The following is a 19564-nucleotide window of genomic DNA, read 5'->3' as shown; positions in this document are numbered from 1 at the left end:
TGTCCCTAGGAGACCTGGAATCCCTCACTATCTACCTAACATAGACATTAGCTAGATGTGTGACCTTAAGTAGGTCCCTCATTTTTTTGCAACCTCAGTTTTCTCACCTGCAAAATAAAAGCTCTGGACTAGACAAACTCTGGGTTCCTTCTGCTCTGAATTTCAATATCTGTTTCTAAAGGGAATGGATTTGAAAATTCGTTTCTGTAATCACAAAACCAGATGTCAAAGCAGACACTGAAAGAGAAAAGCAAAGGGGAAAATATTAATTTTACAATATCTCTTATATCTCATTTGAGATTTTCCTTTACAAATAAAAAGGAAGAGACAATGGACTTAAAGTCTCTCCAGCATTCTATCCTATCATTTTTTGGAAACAATCTTGCTGCATGGACCCTTGAATTTTATAACCAAATGAGACCATTTATCATCCCAGAAATTTAAATCAGAAAAGTGGTGTATCTTTATGGTAATAAGGAACAAAAAGAAGGCAATGGGTTTGAAATTTATGTAATTACTTGGCTTTTGCCGTATAGCTGAATACAGCAATATCTTCTAGCCTTTCTTGAGTGTAGTGCAGGAAACTATTTCCTAATTTGGTTATTCAGTATTTTATTTTGCTTTTCTCACATACTTTAGGGAGAACTGATAAGTTAGAAGAAAAAGTACCACAGTATATTCTATTAGAAAGAAAAAAGGAGGAAGAAACCAAGTACATTTAGGAGAGAGGATAAAATGAATGGTTCAAGTAAACTTGTAGCAGCAACCAAATCTAAATATAAAAGGGTTACTATGACTACAAAGGTGGCATATTTGAATAAAAATGGATATGAGTGTCTTTTAAATGCTAATTGCAATTGGAGGAAGTCTGTCATTTCAAACTGCAGACAGTCCCCCACTTCCTCTTCTACTTTATGGCTTCTGGATGGAATCTGCTTTAAACAAAACTGTTGCCCTGTGAAATTGAAAAGCACTTTAAGTTCCCCTGGGTAAGGGCTACTTTATACCAGTTCCAGCATTGCGACTCCAATTCTTCATTTGTTCAGAGTCAGGAGTCTCAAGACCCCTTTTTTTCTGATAAAGAAAAAGAATGATGATCCACCTGAAAAATCTTTAAAGTATAAGTCATCCCTTCTAAATGATTATGACTTTCAGTCAAGTTGGAGAATACTTATGGAGCAAATTCTAAAAGCAAAGCACTATGGGGGAAACTCAGATAATTTGGGTTCTTCTCCCCAAGGACCCCCTCTGGATGGGGAGTTATACTGAGTGATCTTTTTGGATTCTTTCCAGATCTGTTTCAGGCTCCTAAGAAACAGCCACTGTTCCTTGCAGTTAAATATAGATTGTGCTGGAAGGTGCCTGAAATAAAACCACCATGATAGTGTCAGCATTACCAGATGACACCGATGTACTTGAGTCTACTGCAGTATTCACTCTCATTTCTGGTAAGTTTAAAGAACATATATGGATTCTGCTTTTAAAAGTCATGTGAGTAATGAAACTGGAACTCACTTTGTGTCACATGAAAGAAATGGGTGACATTTACATAAAGAATATTTGACCATAGAACTCTTTGTCCTCAGAACAATCATTAACAAGTCAAAGAAAAAGAGTCTTCTGATTCAGTGTGGGCAATGAACAATTTAAGATTATTTAAGAAAGCTTTTCTCTCTAGAACCCAATAAGGACTTATTAAGGATGGCCCTGACCTCGAAAGTGTAAAGGAAAATAAAAATCTCAGGACCATTCCCCCTACTCCTTATATAAAAGGGAAGGTCAAGCCCGGAGGCTGAGTCATGCACTATCCTCTCCCAAAAGAATAGCTGATACATTATGCATTCCCGGCATCTACAAAAACGGTACCCACAGATTATTTATAAGGAAATTCTTTGCTGGCCTCCCATAAGCAAGGATATAAAAATTGAAATTCTGGGTCTGCAGCCTAAGTGTGGCTCCTAAAGCTAAAGTGTGTTCGATTCCACACTAATAATGTTGGATTATAAATTTATCTTCCAAGGTGCAGAACAGAGACAAGATCAAACAGCTCCTGGGGCACAGAGACCAGACTGCTGGCTGGAACCATAGGAAGCAACAAGGAGAAATTTAGCCCTGAGAGAGTAAGGCATCTTAATAAGGCCTAAAAGTGGGGAGAGGTAGTTCCAGGGACTAGGTGGGGTTGGCTTGGACACCCCACCTCCTCCAGAGCACTTGTGCTCAGGCAAGGCCCAGACTCAGGATAGCAGATACCGTAGCCATGGGAATTTGGATATCTGGAGCAGAGGGACCTCAATGTATGAGAGTGAGACACCTTGTGGAGCAGATACATATATATAGGCACTTTATTTAATCTATAATATTTGTAAAGTGTTTATAAAGACTAATTTTGTTTTTTTAAAAATCTGTATAAATAGTAAAGAACACAGAGAAACTGTTATTAAGCCAATCAGTCCCAGAAAAAATAGCACTGTTCTGGGAACATTAAGAACTGATCAGCTCTGGTGGTCACTGGCAAGAATGAGCTTCCAGTTTGCCCACATTACACACCTCCATAACCAAGTAGAAAGAGGGCATACCTGTCTTTCCCCAAATGCTAACGTGTCTAATTTCTGAAAGAGGAGAGGTAATTCAATTAGTGAGACCAATGAAGGAGCTTGTTATAAGAAAAACCATAATAAAATCCATAGCTCTTTTGTATACAACCAGTAAATTGTTCGAAAACAAAATGGGCAATGAGAGCTTGTCATAATAATAATTTTAAAAATTATATAATAGCTGATATTAAAGATAATCTTGAAAAGAAACGTGTGAGGTTCACTGGAAGAAATGTACAAAACTTGTAGAATACTTAGCTAGATAAATAGGTATATGAAATATTGTATTGCATTTTTATTCTTTTAAGTTTAAAAGTAAAACATGCTTATTGGGAACATTTCTAATAATTAAAATTTTGGAAAACAAATCCTTCTCCTTATGCTCCTCCCAACCCCTTTCACTTCCCAGAGGGGCCACAGTTAGCAGTTTGCTATGTATCTTTCCAAATATGTTATGGACTGAATGTGTCCCCTCCAAAATTCATATATTGAAATCTAAACCCCAATGTGATAGTTTTAGGAGGTGGAGTCTATGCGGGGTGATTAGGTCAGAGGGTGGAGCCCTTATGAATGGGATTAGTGTCCTTATAAACAGACCATAGAGGGCTGGCCAGCCCTTTTTGTGAGGACAGGGAGAAGGTGCCATTTCTGTGAACAGAAAATGGGCCCTCATCAGACACTGAATCTCCTGGCACCTTGATCTTGGACTTCCCAATCTCCAGAACTGAGAATTAAATTTATGGGTTTTTTTCTTCTTCTTCTTTTTTTTTTTTTCTTGAGACAAGAGTCTCACTCTATTGCCCCAGGTAGAGTGTAGTGGTGTCATTGTAACTCATAGCAACCTCAAACTCATGGGCTCAAGTGATCCTCCTGCCTCAGCCTACTGTGTAGCTGGGATTACTGGTGTATGCCATAAAGCCCGGCTAATTTTTCTGTTTTTAGTAGAGACAGGGTCTTGCTCTTGCTCAGCTGGCCTCAAACTCCTGAGCTCAAGCAATCCTCCTGCCTCGGCCTCCCAGAGTGCTAGGATTATAGGCATGAGCCACCATGCCTGGCCAAATTTCTTGTTGTTTATGAACTACCTGGTCTACAGTATTTTCTTATAGCAGCCTTGAAATACCATTCCTATAGTACTGGCTGCTTTAGTAGTCCTTTAATGGCTTTAAACATATTTGTTGTTTGCTTGTTTTATATTCAATATTTTTATTTGGCCTTTCTAGTGATTTTGAGTGGGAATGTTGGTCTGCTGTAAGCCATGTATCTTACTCACCAATATCTCATTGTCCACACTTAGTCACATTGCACACTGGGAAAGGTCATTTTTAAAAAAATTTTGAATGACAATATATCCAACCAAAAATCAGAATTCTGTTCCTAGGAAAGATGGAAAGGATGAGTATTGGGGTAATCAACTAGCACTGTGTTCCAAAGTGGGAGGCGGAAGCCAGTTGTAGTGTCAGGTTGGGATGGGGAGTGGGCTTCCCATATACTGGGGTTATGAGTTGCCAGAACACACCTCTGACTTAGGTTAACTCACAAAACAATCATAACTTGATTAACACTAGCTATTAAAATCATCTGACTCCTTGTGTTTGCATCCATGCTTACTAAATAACCTTGAGGTAGTGATTTAGCTTTCCTTAGAGACTTGGAGAGAATGTACTAAGCCTCAGACATGAATCTACCAATTTTTTTGGCAGTTATATTTCCCAAGGTAAATAATCAACACCAGTGTCAAAACCTGCATAATGAACCAGTCTTCTTGAGCCTGCTTTGCCCTGGATGAAATGACAAAATATAATTTCTTAACTACTAGGATTTGATTGTTGCTATGGCCGTCTTACTAAAATACTATAAACATTTAGACATTAGACATCTCTTGCTAAATCTAGCAGCAGGTTTATTTTCTGGAACAGAAAAAATGAATCCTCTGTTTAGAAAAAAACTTTCAAATGATGTCTCAGTTTCTAATAGAAAGGTGAAACAACTTACAACAGTGATTGATGAACACAGGAAAGATCATGTCTGAAAACTGTTTTCTCCTTATGTCGAGTATGCCGTTGGAAAATATGGTCCTGAAATTTGGTGAAAATAAAGCTCACAGAGAATTCTAAAAGGCTATCTCTCAGACTGATTAGTCTGTAATTTGGGGGTTATACAAAATGTTTTCTCTTTTTAAAGGTAGAGAATTGTGGATTTTGGCTAATCTGAAAGAACTTCCCTATTAAGTTAATCACTGCGAACACTGGGCTGTAACACAGAAGAGATTTAAATTCTGAGGGTAAGAGCTCTCTTGGCACCCATTTCAATTTTATAGGAATAATCAGATGATTAAGAGAAAAAAATAGTGACTCAAGATGTCCTTGGGATTCTCTTGTAAATTCTGAATAAGGCGTTTAATTCTCCTAATTCTCATTTCTTCCTTTTCCAATCTGTTATTGAAAATAAAATCTGGCCTCTGAGGATATATGGCTTGTACTAATGAAATAATAACTGGAAGGATCCTGAGTTCATTGGATGGGCTCTGGGACCATTTCCCTAAAACCTGTTCCTGCCTAATTACCAGTTTAAAATTCAGCACTTTATTAATGTGTTTGCATCATTCAGAGTATTCAGTCCTCTTTTTTCTTTTCTTTTTTTTTTTTTTGCCCTTTTAAATATTTTTAGACACTAATACATTTAGTTCTTAACCTTGTAGAATGTATGCTATGGACTCTATCCCTAGAAAAATGCATCTAGGCACCAAACCAAAAACTTTTGCCTGTAGTTTCAGAAGGGTCACAGATTCCTGAATTAAAGAAGATCAAACATATTGTAAATTTTTTTCTAATATGTATTTGTCAGGTTTTGAACATTTTGTAAACAATTAGGCTCTTTTGTATCCCTAAGGATATACCTCTACTTTTGAAAATTTTACTTTTCACCATCTCAAGTTCATAACATCACACTGGATTAAAAAACATAAAGAAATATATACAACAATGGTAGCCAATGTAATTGGCAATAGAGTACAGGTAATTCCAGTAACTTCCATGTGGGGAAGTTACTGGAATTATTGTCAAAATTACTTTTAACTCTGTTTTCTACCTTGATCAGGATTTATTATTTCCTGATGGCTTTGATGATTTGTCCCAGGCTTGCATGGTTTGTGGCAACCAGTTGCTGAAATCAACAGAGTCATGCTGGTCTCTTAGTTCATCACAAATGCACTTTCCTACTAGGAGCAATCTGTACATGCTTTTCCCTCTGTCTTTCTTTCCTTCTTTGCATAGTTAAAGCCTCCTATCCTTACCTATTTGGTGAATAGCTTTCCTCCACATGGTTATTCAGGGACCCAAGCTCTTTCCATTTTGTGACTCTACTATCCCTAGGACTTCAGAGTCTTCTGCTTCTAGCAGGGGAAGGGAGAAGAGAGAAGGCACCCGCTTATAATTTCCTTGACCCAGAAGTGACACACATCACGTCCAAACACGTTCTTATGGTACAACTACTCACATGGCTCCACCTAAGGAACATGGGGGTTTGGGAAGTGTAACTTCTGGCTGAATAGCTGCTTCCTAAGGACATCTCAACACTGTGGAAAAGGAAGCTTGAATTTGGTGGTAGCCACCTATCTCTGCCACACTATAGTGTACCACCAGCATCTAGCATAGTGGCACTTAAATATCTGTAGAATGCATGAATGAAAATGAATGAATGCAATTGTTTGAAGTAGTTTTGTGACCAGCAGTATGATAAAAATTTCACATCTGGTGCACAGAATTTGGAAAAGCAGCAGCTTCATTAGGTGATAGCTACCCTATTTACATAATCTCAAAATAATGATCCAGGAGGCACTCATTGTGTTTCTCAGGTCTAATATGTCAGGAAGCACCAGATGGGCAGCATCACTCTTACATTTCTGCTTCAGCCTGCTGGCTTGGATCATTCCACAGATGCATCAAAAGAAATGGAAAAAGCAATTATAGTGAATTATGCCAGAGAATTTTGCTTGAATTGGTTTTATTCTGGCTGTTTCAAACTGCATCATGAGTTAATTGCCCAAAGGGCCAAAAAAGGGCATAACTATAGAACAGATAAATAATCAATTAAAAGTGGATTAAATTTAGGTTAACTGGTCATTAGGTAAAAATCTTTGAGCAAATTGACTTGTTTCCATTTAGTGAATTTATCTATTTCTATGTATTTACCATATATATTCATTATGTATAATATATTTATTTTATGCATGGTTATTATATATTCATTATATATCCATTATGCATGGTCATAATATATTCATTAATTCATATTTATTATATATTCATTAATATATTCATTAATTAGTATATTAATTTTATAATGGTCATATGAAATATTAGATCTCTAATTAGGCATATAGAGACATGTCAGGAAATTGTAATTATGTTGTTTGTATGTTTCAGATAATTCTTTTGCTTATATAGTCAAGACTTAGTTTTAAAATATAGAGCTTGCTTATGTAACTAGTGATTCAGTTTGCACCAAATATCTAAATTTTAGACTTACATTGTATCCTTAAATACGTACTTTTAATAAGGAGTTTACAAGATTAATAAGGACTATGCGATTTATTTATTTTTAATATTTGGTGCAATACCTAGAGTCATGTTCCCTGCTTTCCTAATTCTTGTAACATTCCCCCAGTTCATCCAGCTCTATTTTTCACTAAATCTCTAACTCCTACCTCTTACAAGGCGCTCCGTGTTCTTACCAGTCTTAGTGTGGCTGGCTGGATAGAAGAGCCAGAGAATCCGAGAACTGTAACCTGGAAAGAGCTTCACCTTCAGGGGAATCAATCTGCTCTGTGATCTGATAAATCATTTCAAAATAAATCCCTAGTTACTTCACAAGTGATTTGTAATAGAAAAACTTTCATTAAAAAAATCACTGCGGTGATATACAACGCAAGGTAATAGATTAATGGTAAAGGCAGTACAGGATTCTGTGTGTGTATGTGTGTGTGTGTGTGTGTGTGTGTGTGTGTGTGCGCGCGCACGCGCAGGGGATTGCATTGCTGAGTAAGACTTATATGATGCAGAAGAAGGAGGTCCAGACCCTTTAAATCAGGCTAGAATAGGCCACCTTTGCTTGCACACCTACACCTCACTATATCCTCTTCAAAGAGCTCAGTTGTAGCATTATGTTTTCTGCAACATCAAGGAAGCAACACATTTTAGATCCCAGCCTCATATTTGCCTAAAGAAGTCTCCACTGAATAACCAAAAAATTTTCTAAGATGTTGTATTTTGGGGAAAAATACTTTTACTTATTTCAAAACCTTCAGTGATTCATGCTGTTTTAAGGGAGTAGTTTAAATAAAAACCCAAACCTTTAATGCTCTCTAGATGGCTTTGCCTTACTTTTGAAATAGAATGATACTTTTTTTTACTGAATGGTTTCTGAATGATCGCCATATAGGAGAGATTTACATATGGATGTGGAAAAGGCCAATTTAACTGCCCACAATTCTGTATCCCTAAGAGCAGTACCAATTTGTACTACACTGTGAGGATTCAGCACAGAATAGACTGGTGCCAAATCTGAGGGGAGAAATCAAATTTGATCTCTCAAATGCAATCTGATCGCATAGAATTTGTAATCTCTGTGGTTTAAATTATTTCTTTTTCGTTCTCTTTATTGATCTAGTTTGTGTTAAATACTAACATAATATGACTTTCAATGACTGTTCTAATGCTCAGAGGACAGAAGGCGACTAAGACAAAATACCTACCCTGAATGCAGTTGTACCAGGGAAAACAAGACACGAGTGAAAAAATAATCATAACACAAAATATGAGAGAAGGTTTGAGAAGAACGATGGATTACAAGGAGGTAGCTGGCTCAGGAAAGATTTCATGGAAGAAGTGACTTTAACATGTTCATTAAAAGGAAGAAGACGTTTTCTGGGTATTGTTGAGGAGTTGCCCTCTACAAAGGTGTCATCATAGGCTAAGGCATAGAGACAGGAAAGCACTAGGGTGAATGGGATACTCAAGTATAGTCAAGAGTGAGGAGCTCTATGTGGCAAGAACTTCTGGGACTTGAGGTACTTGTGGAAGAACAGTGAGAGCAGGGTTGTCTTAGTCTGTTAGTACTGCTACAACAAAATAACTGAGGCTGGGTAATTCAGAAACAACAGCAATTTATTTATCACAGTTCTGGAGGCTGGAAAGTCTAAGATCAAGGCTCTGACAGTTTTGGTGTTTGGTGAGGACCCAATCTCCGCATCCAAGATGGCGCCTTGAATACTCCTTCCTCCAGAGGGGACAAACACTGTATTTTCACATGAAGGAATGGACAGAAGGAGCAAATTTACCCCCTCAAGCCCATTTATATGACACTAACCCGATCTATGAGGGCAGAGCCCTCATGGCTCAGTTGCCTCCTAAAAGGCCCCACATCTCAATACTGTTGCACTGGGGATTAAGTTTCAACATGAATTTTGGAAAGAATGCAAATAATCACACCATAGCAAGTGAGGAGAGATATTTTGGGCAGATTGTGGAGGATCTTGGAGTGTGGTCTCCAGTGAATCTCCTGGTTCTGTGTGTGAGTCCTAGAGGCAGTGTGTTTCCCCTCCTTACTCTCTCTGAGCTTCCCTCTTCCTTGTACTCTCTTCTTTTCCTGCTTTGTCCCCTTGGTATCCAGAGACCTCCTCTACAAACAGAGTTCTTTGCCAGGTTGGATAAAGACTTTTCTCCATCCTCACTCCCCACATGCTCAGACCTACCCTACTTTCTTAAAGTACAGGGACAAAGTTTTTCATATTTCTAAGTTGTCACAAAAACTATCAAGATGAGGGATGCTGACACATGTGCCCAGAAGTGAGTCCCGTGGGCCATCTGAGGAAGGGGCCCTGTGTCCACTTTCATCTGTCTTCTTACAATAATGTGCCTTGGCAAGGTAAGGATCGGAAGCTGTAATCAGTTTCAACATTTAACCAAATTAGCTATTTACCTCCCCTCCCTGATGTGTCATTGTAGGCCCAAGATGACTTGGGTGAACATGTTAGAAACTCTTTGAGTTCGCAGGAGTGCTTTGTCCCCGAGAATGCCAAATTAAGGCTGCTCTGAAAAGTTTTCCTAATTTTGTTTTCTTGTTAGGGGCATTCTAATGACCATGAAGAAAGAGCAAGTACTTACCAGCACTAATTTTTAAAAGGTGTTATTAACTTTATTGTCATATTTCCTCAATTCTAAGATGTACATTTTATGTATTGTCACATTTCTGGAATGGAAGTAAGCTTTACATTCAACATGCGTGTTTAATGCAGTGTCTCTTTGTTTTCATTCCCCTCTACCACCCTCTCCCAAACCCAAAAGCAAATAAACAAACTAAAGCTCTCATTAAATTGCTGTCTTACAGTCAAGGGAATAGGATGATATTTTCTAGTTTCTCACTTCTGTCCCCTAGAGACACCCTTTCTGCTTATTAGCTGGGTGAGCAGAAGTCATCTACTTTAAAATGTCCTATTGAGGGGTAAGCGTCCTTCCCTAGGGAATGCTACAAACTCTGAAATCACCCATGTATCAGACATGTCTAGACTATTTTCATCAGCTGACACCCTTTCTTCCCCTGCAAATCAAGTCTCATCTGAGTAATTCCCACGTGTATGTGTCCTCCTGCCATCCAACTGTCCTTCTCAAAGCCTTCATGACAGAAAGCAGCAAGGGATTAATTTTTAACAATCCAGCCTGGTTTTTATGATGGGTCATCATCATTATTTTTTAATATACAAATGTTCCTATGATGATTCAATTACAAGTAGAAGTATAGGGATTTTTTTTGATAGATTGCTTTGTTTATCTTCAACAAAACAGAATATGAATTAAATATTTCTAAAAATAGGAAAGGAGGGGTCCTTTTGTAGCATCCTGCATGTAACTGCATATCTAGATTCACACTGGGACTGCATAAATCTTACCCTGTCTCTGTCCTGAATTCTACTCTCCTACCTCCTGCCCAACTTTAAAAACTGGGTACTGTATGGTTGAAGTGCACAGATTGGACAGCTGCAAGGAATTTTCTAAAGTGAACAGGTGTCACAAAATAGCACATTGCTGAGGGGGTGAGTAGGTGGAGGGGAGAGGATGTTGGCAGGTCACTCAGCACCAGCTGCTTTGCTGAAGTTGTGTGGGGGGAGGATTAGAAGAGGAAAGAGTCTGCTGCTCAGGCCCAGAGAAGCCCAGGTTCCATCACAACATTCTATTTGCAATCTAGGTGAGGTTATTTTAGGAGATTCAGCAACTCTCCCTCCAGGTCCCTAGTGGATCCCAGCAGCCCTCTCATCCCTGTCCACTAATCCCCTCCCCTCCCCACCGCCTGCTTTCCTCATCCATGCTCTTTGACTCATCCATCCTTCCTTTTCATCTTTAATCCTTCTCTCAAACTACTTTTGGTCTCTACACAAGAACTGAAATCTGACTTTTCTGTAAAACCCTCCTTGTAGAGACAACACCTTCTTCAGGTACCTGAAACCCACAGAATATGAGAGTTTTCACAGCCCCTTTTCCTCTGTGCCCCTTTCCCACTAGCTCTCCCCTCTCTCTCAACACTCTCTTCTCCTATGCAGCCCAGAGGGGCCACTTGCGTGGCCTAGATGAAGAGGCACAAAGAGCAGTTTGGAGCACAGGTACCTAAAATGGAACCTAAAAAAAATCTTCGATTTTTTCCACCTTGCCTTGTTAAATAGGAAACTCAGGAACTTTCTTTTCCCCATTTAAAAAAAATTATAACATTTTTTCTTACTTTAATTCTGCTAGTATAATTATTCTTTTTCTTTCCTTTTTTATTGAAGTTTGAGATTTTATTGTATCTGGATTTTGCAGTCTCAAACTAATTTCCCTCCCTCCCTCCCTCCCTCCCTCCCTCCCTCCCTCCCTCCCTTCCTTCCTTCCTTCCTTCCTTCCTTCCTTCCTTCCTTCTTCCTTCCTTCTTCCTTCCTTCCTTTCTTTCTACCTTTCTGTCTTTCTTTCTGTCTTTTTCTCTTTCTTCTTTGATATAAGAGGAAGAGTAAATAAATACAACCTGGAATAATATCAGTGTTCTTTGGCTTCCTTGGCCACCCAAGAGCAGGGACGGATGGGGGAAAAGGGAGCTGGTCTGTGATGGACATGTCTTTCTAGTAGTTTTCCAAGAGTTCCAAGGCACTTCAGGGCTGCCTTGCAGGCCTTGAGGCCACTGTGAGCAGAGCCTACTGACATGATTTATCTTAGGTATTTGGTTTTATGGCTAAAAGAAATTTGCTAGCCATTGTGTTTTGTTTCAGATATGCCATGACATCCTTGCCCCAGAAAAAACAAGTTCTTCCTGAGAACTCACCAGGAATCAAAGGTCTTTTTAATTTATATATCTATATATCTATATACATATATATATAAATTAAAATATATGTAAAACATATATATATGCACATATATATATGTTTTACAATAACACATTCTACATATTTTTCACTATGAGGCATTGTGCCAGATTTTGACATGCATTAGTTCATTTGATTCTCACCACAACACTGTGAGTTAAGTATTAATATGAGTAGTGCTACATTTTACAAATCAGGAAGCTGACTCTTACAAAAAATTAAATAACTTATCCCAAATCATACAGCTATGAGTTGGACCCTGAATCATTTGTTTGAAACTACATTAGGATGCCCAACTACATTAGGATGCCCCAGGACAGAATGAAACTGACTATTCTCCCAAGAGTGTTCTAAGAGCCAGCAAGGCCACAAGATTTGTTTAAGCATTGTTGTAGTGTGAAAGATCATCCAGACTCAGCAGAACAGACTCTGAAGAGTTTGGTATTGGCACATGAGCCAAAGAGGCAAGCAGAAGACATCGAATGAATGGCAAATGTCTGACTTTCTTAGTCTGTTGGTGCTGCTATAACAAAACACCAGAACCTAGGTAATTTATAAGCAATAGAAATTTATGTCTCGCAGTTCGGGAAGCTGGGAAGTCCAGGATCGAGACATCAGCAAGATTGATACCTGGTGAGGGATGCTCTCTGCTTCCAAGACAGCACCTTGTTGCCATATCCTCCAAAGGGGAATGGAAACAACAGAAGGGCAAGAGAGTGTTCCCTTCAACCTTGAGTCTTTTATAAGGGTGTTAATCCCCATTCAGAAGAGCAGAGTCCTCATTACTTCATCACCCCCAAAGGCCATATCTCTTAATACTATTGCATTGGGGATTTGGAGGAAACATCGTCATTCAAGCCATAGCACTGACTAAGAATTCTGGTCACCAGCTATATTAAGTACATTTATGTATTTTAGTCAGGCTGGGTGGGGAGAGGGTCCATTCAAGCCTACCTGGTCATGTTTCTCCTCTCCTGGAAGTTTGCATGAAAATCAAGTCCATTGTTTTTTATGCCTCTTTTAAAATTCCTCTACCACTCTTACTCTTTAGTTGTCCCTATCATATGAAATACCTACTTTCTGCTAGCCCATAAAATAGAGCTGCTTATAAGCTATATTAAAACTTGAAGAAAAAATAAGCATGCATTTTTAAAGCATGTCCCCAAATAAATTTGAAGTCAAATCAGTTCAAGCAATTATTGTGCTACAAATGTCATTAGATTCTCAATTACAATGATTCATAGGTTTTTTTAATCTCCCCAACTGAACTTTAAAAATGATTTCTAATTAGGAAGACAAAATATTGTCTTAAAATTTATTCAGTGGTTCAGAAGACCAACAAAAGAAAGGGACAAAAACCTCTGGTAGTGATAAAAAAGTCTCAGGCCTTCACCATGCCAAATATTTATTTTCCTTCAGAAACAAAGTTATTGCTTTCCAAATAAGGAAACCATTTAGAGCCAAAATATGCCATTCAAATCGTAATGGCTTTTTCTTGCTAAATTTAGAATGGAAGAATGTATACAACAAGAGTGTTAGCGATTCTAGAAGTAAACATTTTGTTCATGATACATATCAAATTAAAAATATTCTAGCATAATGGAAAAGATAGCATGGTCGATCCAGCCTTAGTTGGACATTTGTTTTTTGTTTGTTTTGTTGTTTGTGTTGAACTTTTTAGTACTGGGGTAGATTTAGATTATACCTATGCCCGTCTGCACTGTCTCACCTAGTCATTTGCACAAGACTATTGGTGAAATGCCAAAACAGAATTGGATGCTGGTATCAGAACAGGCAGAATCCAATTGGCCCAGAAAGAGAGGAAACCTCAGATTTTGGTCTGGTAAGCAGAGTATTCCATCTGTAACTCATAATAGCTATACCATTTAGAAGGTAAACAAGGAGCCCACAATCTATGTCTTCAGAGTTGTTTGGCTGTTGATAAACCACTAATGACTCCAATTTGTATCTGAGGAAAGTTACAATTCTATATACAAACCCAGTGAAACATTTTTATAGGCTAGATATTAGTCATCCAAACAAGTGATTAGTACCAGATTCTGTCAAAATGATCAACCAAGTCATGTTGTGCAGACTAGAAATTTCCAAAGCGAGTTCAGTGCAGCACTAATTCATTAGACTGTTAAAAGATAACACTTAAAAAAATCATTGGCCCACTAAGCTTGGAAATACAGTGTCACATGAAAGTAAACAGGATATTTCATGCAGTATTTCTATACCGGTAGAGATGCAGCCCCAATGATGACTGAGCCTGTATCTAATTAATCTTTCCCTTGTGTTTGAAAAGAAGGGTTTATGAGAGCCTATTTTCAGAAGCCATAGTTGTCTTATGCCAAAAAGGTGGTGCAACAAGTACAGATTGCTTACTGGTTTCAAAGAGATGGATCTGTTCATTCTATTATCAATTACCTGAGGGCCATCTTAATTTTCCATTGCCTTGTTGCTATTTATGTTTTAGCAACAAGCTCAGAGATAGGGATCATTTCTATTAGGTGTAATGGCAAAACACTTCTTTTATTCTTACTCTACCCAGGTAATGCCATTAGGACAGTGTAGTCTGGATTATATATTTCTCTTTGTTTTGGTACTTCTTTATATAACTACCTGACATATTCTGTTGTGTAGTGGATGGATAATATAATTCAAGCAATAAAAACATATTTTAAAAAGAGAGGAACAATGGTCACAACTTTGAAGTATGGGTCAAAGTCTGGACTAGCTGAAATTGATGGAGAAAGATCATGAAATTTAGGGACTTACTACAGTTGGTGAAAGTTTTCCCATCACGTTCCAAAAACGGTTTAACTCTAGCAATAATTCCAAGAAATTATTGTACAGTCATATGCTGCATAATGATGTTTCAGTCAGCAACAGACCACAAATACAATGGTGGTCTCAGATTATAATGGAGCTGGAAAATTCCTGCCACCTAGTGACACCATAGCCATTGTGTTACAATTGCCTGCAATTTTCAGTACAGGGACATGCTGTATAGGTTTGTAGCCAAGGAGTAACAGGTTGTATCATATAGCCTAGAGGCATAGTAGGCTATACCATCTAGGTTTGTGTAAGTACACTGTATGATGTTTGTACAACAACAAAATTGTCCAACAGAGCATTTCCCAGGATGGATACCTGTCACTAAACAACACATGACTGTATGTCATTTTCAAAACGGCAAAATAGAATTGAAAACAAATAACATAAATCGTGGTATCTTAAAGAAGAATTGAATTTGATTGTAAGACCCTGCACAGATAGGTTAACTGTAATCATCCATACTCATCTCATAACAGTTCTCATCCACATGGGCTTTTCTTTAAAAGTAATGGAGATAAACATTATCATTTCCCTATGTAGCCTTTTTCTAATAATTTACAATCCTTATTACTGTAACTCTTCCTAGAATTAGACCAGTATCCAGTACTAGTACCTGATCTGCCAATAGCAGATGGAATCCTGCACATGCCACCATTCCCTGAGGGCACTGACAGCCACCTGGTGACAGGTTGATCACATTAGATGTCTTGTATCATGCAGGTGACAGAGAGTCATCTTCACAGGAATCACATATATTCTCAATATGGATTTTCCCTTCTTGTTCATAATGCTTCTGCTGCCACCACATCCAAGGACCCTCAGAATGCCTTATCCACCATCATGGCACTCTGCAGTGTTCAATCTGATGAAGGAACTCATTTCCTGCAAAAGAAATACAGCACTGGGATCACAACCATTGGGTTAACTGGTTTTACCACATACTTCCCCATCCAGAAGCATGAGCCTAATTGAAAGGTGAAATGGATTACTAAAGACTCAGTTATGATACAGTTGGGAGATAACATCTGAAAAGAAGGGGCTCTGTTATACAGGACACAGTTTATCCTTTGAAATCAGAGTCTGCATGCCCAGAATACATGGATCCAGAAATCAAGTGATGGAAGTAGGAATGGCTCTTCTGACTATCATACTTAATAACTCACAGAAATTCTGCTTCTTATCCAGGCAACTTTGAGCTATATTAGTTTAGAGATCTTAGCAAGGGTGGAATGCTACCATCAATGAACACAACAATGGTTCAACTAAATTGAAATATGAAACTATCACCTAGAAATTTTGAGCTCCTTATGTCACTGAACCAATAACTTTATTGCATTTGTGCTTTTGTCTGTCCCATACAATACTTCTATCTGACAGTCCCCGTCTGAAATTTCCACTCTCTCTGCATTCTTCAAAACACAGCTCAGATCACTATGCTTTCACTAAGCTTCCACTACGCTCCCTAGCTCCCAGGGATCCTCCAGCCCCTTATATAATAAACAGTTTTATACTTCACGTGTCTCTCCTAATATTATATTATCAATGTAAACTATAATTAGTTTTTCAATGTTTATACTTCATTCCCCCCAGCTGATTGTAGGGTTTTTTGAAGGCAAGAATTGTGTCTTTATAACTTCTGTGTATATCCCCTAGCAGGGTTTTTCAAGTGTTGGTGCCCATTCATGAGCAATGCTGTCACCTGTCTGCAGCAAAGGGAAAATAATAAGGATTATGTAGCCACGATTTAAGCTAATATACTCAAGTTAGAGGATTGTCCTTTATTTTGAAATTGTGCCCTTCATACTCTTATTGTGCCAATATACTCCTTCTTTTTTGAAATTATAGTCATGATAGATGGGAGGATTTTCTGAAGTCTTTATTTGATGAAGTTGAAAAATCAGAAGCTCTTTATCTGTTCCTCCAAATGCAAGGGATTACATTCCTCCATAAAACCCCAAAATCTAAAAAATAGTGCATCCAGCAGTTGGTGCAATGCCTTTTGGATAACTGTGTTTTAATATGTGTTTATTCATTTGGGACATCAAATGACTGAGTCCTTGTTCTTTAAGAGTTGATAGCATTCTAATCTCTCCTTGCTCAGAAATTTCCACTTGTGTTAAATGTTGGGACAGAAATGCAGATCTAGCTCAAGTTCTGTTCATATGATTCTCCCCGCCCTTGGCTGTGTACCTGATGGTTCTTATTTTTTTAATTTTAAAATATTAATGTTCATATGATTTTGAGGTAATTCAGCAGGAGGAAAAATAGTTTCCCATAGTTAGTTGACACTATGCAATTTTTGTATTAGACTATTTGTGGGGAGAGGGGTCTAATGCTACATAGATGCAAGTAAATATGTGGGACAAAAAATTATTCAGAAAGTAAGAAAGAGTATAAATTTTTGCGTCTTTTAATAAAATTTCCATCCATCTGTTAATTTAAACTGTGCATTATTTATATATCTGTGAGAAAGTTCTTAGAATTTAACATTAGGAAAAAGTTTGTGTTCCCAAAGAATAAATTGGATTGTTTTATCACATAATGCAAACTACATAATTTATGATGTTTTTCCTTTAGCCTCGACTGCCAAGAAGTTCAATGCTAAACATAATTCTCAATTGCATTAATCTATCCTCTTACTGGTTGCTCATCTAAATCTCTCCTTCTTCTCTTGTGTTCTCGTTGGCTCTTTCAGATTTTAAAAAACCATCCTTACATATATGTGTTCTGGGGGTAATTTGTCTCAATTACATATGGAGAGTAGGAAAAGTAAAAATTATAAACGAATCACTAATAAATAGAATTATCCACATTTGGGGGAAAAATCAGAGCTTACACATGTATTTTGCTACCCCCATGTCAACACTTGTTTACTATCTATATCCCTGCGAAATTATTTTGACAAAGTTCAGTTTTTCTTCACACCAGTAAACAGGGGATCATTTGCTCAGAACAAATAGATGGTGAGCTCTTGGGACCCACAATAATTGTTTGGTCATTTTCTGTTTGGATGGAAATAGCTCTCAACTGGGCTGGCTATAGAGTTTCATCCCAGCTTTGAATCTGATTGTCAAGGGACTTCTCTTTTTCAATAGGGAGCAATTGTCAAATTTGACAATCATCAGCAACTACCTTGTGACCGCAGTTCTTGAAGGGGATTGCACAGTGTTATAATCCCTTGCATTGTTACTTAAACTCTTCAGAACAAATGGATTTTTCTTGTACAGAGGAGCAGGTTTTATTTTTTATTTATTTTTATTTTTTAGCAACCTGATTTCTTTTTTGTTTTTAAATTTTTTTTACCAATTATGAAGCAGCACTGAGAGAAGAGCAGGTTTTTATTTTTAAAGTTTTTATCAACTTGATTTTTTTTGCTTTTGTTGATGGCCAACAAACATATGAAAAAATGCTCAACATCTCTAATCATCAGGGAAATGCAAATCAAAACCACAATGAGATATCACTTAATTCCAGTGAGAATGGCTTTTATCACTTAATTCCAGTGAGAATGGGACCAAAAAGTCCCAAAACAATAAATGTCAGCGTGGATGCGGAGAGATAGAAACACTCATACGCTGCTGGTGAGACTGCAAACTAGTACCACCTCTATGGAAAGCAATATGGAGATAGCTCAAAGAGCTACAAGTAGAACTACCATTTGATCCAGCAATCCCACTACTGGGTATTTACCCAAAGGAAAAAAAGACATTCTATAAAAAAGACATCTGCGCTAGAATGTTTATAGCAGCACAATTCACAATTGCAAAGATATGGAAACATCCCAAGTGCCCATCAATACATGAGTGGATTAACAAAATGGTATTATGCATACCATGGGGTACTACTATTCAGCCACAGAAAACAATGGTGATCTCGCGCCTCTTGTATTATACTGGATAGAGCTGGAGCCCATTCTACTAAGTGAAGTATCACAAGAATGGGAAAACAAGCACCACACGTACTCATCATCAGATGGGTATTAATTGATCAACACTTATGTGCACATATGGTAGTAACATTCATCTGGTGTCAGGCAGGTGGTGGGGAAGGGGATGGGTATATTCACACCAAAGGGGTGTAGTGTGCACTGTCTGGGGGATGGGATGGGCACAGTTGTAGCTCTGACTCAGGTGGGGCAAAGGCAATATATGTAACCTAAACATTTGTACCCCTGAAATATTCTGAAATAAAAAATATTAAAAATTCTTGTTTACCATTCAGGAAAAAGCACTGACAGAGGAGGAGGTTTAAGCTGTAGATTTGCTAAAATTTTTAATGCTGGATTTCAAGGGAGAAAACGAGTGGGTTCCAATTTCGGCTCTATCATCTTCTGTGTTGTTACTTGCACAAGTTATTTAACTTTCCTGTGCTTCTGTTTCCTCATCTATAAAATAGGTGAAATGGTAGTATTAGTGTGGAGAATAAATGACATATTTAGCAGTCTAGGTAAAATATTATATATAAATTATACATATATAAAATGTATTAGAGCAGTATATGTAAAGTATGAGTGTAAATGATACATGGTATTGTATGTCAAGTACCTAGGATGATCCCAAGCCAGAGTTAGCTATTGTTAACATTTTAGAACTATAGAAATATAATTGTATAATAAGCATTACAAATGTTACTTTAAAAATTTGCTTTCTAAATATAAGTTATATACAAATTCACTCAAAAGGCAGTATGTGAGATAAAAAAATGTAAAAATCTCCTAACCACAAAAGATTATCCTTTATTACTT

This window comes from Lemur catta, chromosome 10, assembly GCF_020740605.2.
Source record: "Lemur catta isolate mLemCat1 chromosome 10, mLemCat1.pri, whole genome shotgun sequence".
In the NCBI taxonomy this organism is placed as follows: Eukaryota; Metazoa; Chordata; class Mammalia; order Primates; family Lemuridae; genus Lemur; species Lemur catta.
Note: the sequence above shows the minus strand (reverse complement) of the source record.